Source organism: Lemur catta, chromosome 12 (assembly GCF_020740605.2).
Source record: "Lemur catta isolate mLemCat1 chromosome 12, mLemCat1.pri, whole genome shotgun sequence".
In the NCBI taxonomy this organism is placed as follows: Eukaryota; Metazoa; Chordata; class Mammalia; order Primates; family Lemuridae; genus Lemur; species Lemur catta.
The window spans coordinates 90,917,532-90,921,597 of NC_059139.1; the positions used below are offsets into that span (position 1 = coordinate 90,917,532).

Sequence of the window (4,066 nt, forward strand, 5' to 3'; positions counted from 1 at the left end):
TTTTTTAGAAACTAGGATTAGCTTAACACAAATATGGGTATGTAAAAGTAGGCACTGAGTTATGCAATATTTATTCAAGTGGAATTCTTCCAATATTTTCTGGAAGAGAGGTACTTTTCAATAATGCCATTCTGTGGACCAACATCTTAGAGAAAGTGCTTTATGAGTGTATGTCTTTTTTTAAAATGAGTGTTCTCAAGTATAAAAAATTGCATCAATGTGAAAGTAAGAGATAAATATCAAATTTTCTATGTAATCAATGATTAATTTAAACAAAGTTTATTTGAAAATAAAATAAATTCAGGGTTTTTTTATATGGAGGTTCTTTCCATTAGCTTTTTTCCATTTTTTTAAATCTTGAAAAAAATTGCTATACTTGGATCTACAAGCTTCTAACTTCTCTCCTTCAGTTCACTCCCAGCAAGCTTGTTACTTATCAAGAGTGAACTATCTCCCTGTACATCCATCTGCACAGTGACCCATCTCTGTCACTGTCACCATCTCTCTTTGTCTATTACTTACTTCCATCTTCAGCTTCTTCAGTCTGGTCTCTGACCTGATGGTGGAATTGAGTGGCATGGCCTCCCCACTCATACACCGTTACACATAAAGTCTTCTATTTTCCTGAGTGATTAGTAGCTGCCTTTTCTTTTTCCTCTTGACTCCTGAAATCTGACCATTATCTGAAATGCAGTGTATAGACCATTGGTCATCTCTTTATGAAGTCTTCTTTTAGAGAACTCATTCACCCTTGAGATTTCAACTCTCACTTGATTCCTTGATCTTAGTTCCAACTGGGCATTACTGTTAAGTTACGGCCTCTTCTAAAATAGAACCCATCATGTGGCCCTCAGAGAGGACTCTTGTTATTCTTCATTGTTTAATTACTAAGTCCTATCAATTCTTCTATTGATTCTATCTCTCAAATCCATCTCTTCATTTCTCTCTGTAATTACTGTTCTTAGGCTATGGCCTCATTATCACATTAATTTTTCCTTGCCTTGGTCTGACATTGGGTCTCTCAAAAAAAAGAGCTAAGACCTAGGCATGCATGCCAGCAGTTTATCGGGGCAGTGATCCCAAGAAGCACGACCGAGAGCCTGAGGGCATGGGACAGAGAAGGAGGGAGGAGTTGGCCACCACCACGGGTTACCGATGCGGGGTCTCACCAGGATCCTATAATGAGCCTGATGAAATGCTCCTCAGAAAACCCACCTAAGAGATGAAAAGAGAAAATATTTATTTGTAAGTTCCTGTCCCCCATTGATTAAAGATGATCCTCCTGGCAATACTTCCCCCGGACCTCCTGATTGCACATGCGTGAGCCTGTGCAGGTCTGCTGGCCTCCAATACGACATTACTGAAGTTCTGCAGGAAGTGGGAGGTAACGTTTGGGATAGGTGAGTGCTGTCCAGTTTTACCCATAGGATGCTGGTCCAAACCTACTATAGCAGCTATTAGAGCAAGACGTGGCACAAAGAGAACTTGAGTAGCTTATAAAAGGCATATAATATACCTGTTATTTAATGTGTTGTATGTGTCTCTTGTCTCTTCTATAGGATTCTAAATATCTCAGTGATATACATCCATTTAGTAGAATAAAAATAGTCGCTAAAGGAATCATTCACGCTCAATATTCTCATGATATTAAAAGCTTAAATCTTTCCAGTTCTGTTTTCTCAATAAATTGACTGATTTTATAGAATTCGTACCATCTATTAATATTTACCTCTCTGGCAAATTTTACCAACTACCACCACCAGCCCTCACTGGCTCTGCCCCCCAGTACTGATGCCAAAGCACTCCCTTCCCACCATCATTAAAACTTATATTTGACTTGTTTTCTCATGATGGTACTGTGTTCCTACCATCTGGTTTTCCTTAAAACCATGGAATGTCTGTGTAGGAAGTCTGACCAGTTTAGCAGCCTAGTCACTGGCTAAAATGATAAAGAGGGTCAGTGGACTATCTAAGGTTGAACACTGGACTCATCAGCCCTCACAGTCCGGCCAACTGAGCTAAACTTACAGACTACATTTTGAAATCTTCTACCTCTGGATCAAGATCAAATTGTTCCAGTAACTTAACATTGCCTTTCATTACATTCACTTATCTTTACATCTGACAGCTTAAATAGACATTTTTTTGCATTCTCTTCTCTAATCTATTCCATCAAGATAGGTTGGGAAACTTCAGCAATTCATATTAAGTCCAAGTGAGATGATGACACTCAAACTATGTTTATGTCCTACATGCAAATAGTGTTTATTTTTAGAATGTTCTAAAAATGTGAAGGAGAAAATTCACCTTCTTCATCCGTTGGGTACAATATAACATCCACAGAATTTATCAAGTTTTTTACTTACTCATCAGGGGTTTTCAAATGTTGAAGATAGAGTTAGCAGAATACTTTTCCTACAGGAAATCTGGAGAGTAATTTTGACCTGAAATAAATGTCCTTAATGTTTTTAAAGGCACTAAGAGAAAAATTAGAGAAGCTGAAAAATATACTCATTCATTTAACAAAATTCATTAAGCATCCAGTTGTGGAAAAGTACTACAAGTCCTTGTTCATCACTTTAAAAAATAGGTTATTTTCCCACTTATACAAAATTAAATATACTGTCTACAAAACAAACTAAAAACTTGGAAAACACAAAAACAGCTGTAATTACACCACTCAAAGAAACACTGTTCACTTCTGGTACATGTCTCCATTGCTTCTTTGGTGGAATCCCCTCAAAAGTGCTTTTCATGGGTTAAAAAAATTAAAAAGAATCTTTATTCAGGTAGACTCCACATTTTCTTACTCTTTGTAAAACTCTATCTTAGTCTTCATGGTATCAGCCCCAAGAGCTGACATTATATGCTAATAAAAATGTTTAGGGGGATAGTTCATGAGTCTCATTAAAAACCAAACCAAAACAAAATATATTACTTAATGAGCTCAGTTCCCCACAGTGCTTGCTATGAAGTGAGACATTAGAAGGCAAAGTCACATTAACTCTTTCTGAACACAAGGGGATGTTCACTAACCTCGCACAGTTTCTCTATGTTCACCACATGATGATAAACTTTGGTGTTTAATTAGGAATGGAATTTGGTGGCACAGGCAAGAAAAAGTCTATGCTTATCTGGTTATTGAAAATCAGGAATGTGATGTCATTTGGAGAACGTATGCAACAACGGTGTGAAATTCTCCACACTCCTTTGTTTTCACATCAGCCAGAGGAGTAAGGCAAAGATTGGTTTGTCATGTCATTTTTCACATATAATAAAGGGTGACTGACCCTTTTGCAGTTCATGAGCGTGATGACTGGGTTTTCACTTGCATGTGTGAGAGGTGCCCCCTTCAATCCTCGATACGATGTCGGCACATTACCTGCCTGACATGAAAAGAAAAGAAATAATAAAAAATAAAAGGTGACTAAACTGATAAAATTCTCATTTTAATATTCCTGCCAGAAGGCTCAAGTAATTAGTAAAACTAAACAACAACAAAAAAGGGTGAGAACAAAACCCTTATTTTCCTTTTGTTTGAGAATTACATACTACTTTCCTTCAGAAAAATGTTTTTCAGCAGATATTTGTATGCTGGATATGAAAATAAGTCTGTTTTAATATGGAATTTTCCCCCGTTCATTTGCAGTGTTAGAAGGGAGATTCTAATCAGTCTACAGCAAAGAGTACCTTTCCCAATCCCCATCTTTGTACCCTCAGGACAAGAAACAAGTGTTTCCAATACCCTTCAGAGTCTTCTATTTGTAAAGCTAAGGTCTTTTTGCCCTTAAGGAAATGAAAGCTGTTTTGGGGCTGCCAATGCTTTCTGCTATGGTTTTAATGTGTCGTCAAGCTTTGTTATGAAAGAAGAGAGCAGATCACTGGAGTTGGGAGATAAAGAAGTGATAGTCCAGAAAGGGGAGTTTGGGGGAAGGGACAATGGCATTTATTGAAACGGGGAAGGCAGAGAAGCAGGTTTGAGGGAGCTGGGACTCCAGAGTTCTGTGCGGCTACCCGATGCCACAGAATACAACCTTGGTCCTGAGTCCTCCTCACTGGTTTGTTT

General features: G+C 37.9%; 1 non-coding gene across 1 annotated transcript; it reads left to right on the forward strand.

Annotated features, from left to right (window-relative positions):
- The first annotated feature begins 3,288 nt into the window (after positions 1 to 3,288).
- Positions 3,289 to 3,392, forward strand: LOC123648749. Its single transcript, XR_006738763.1, has one exon. It is a non-coding gene; the product is annotated as a small nucleolar RNA U13 (small nucleolar RNA).
- Positions 3,393 to 4,066: the final 674 nt, after the last annotated feature.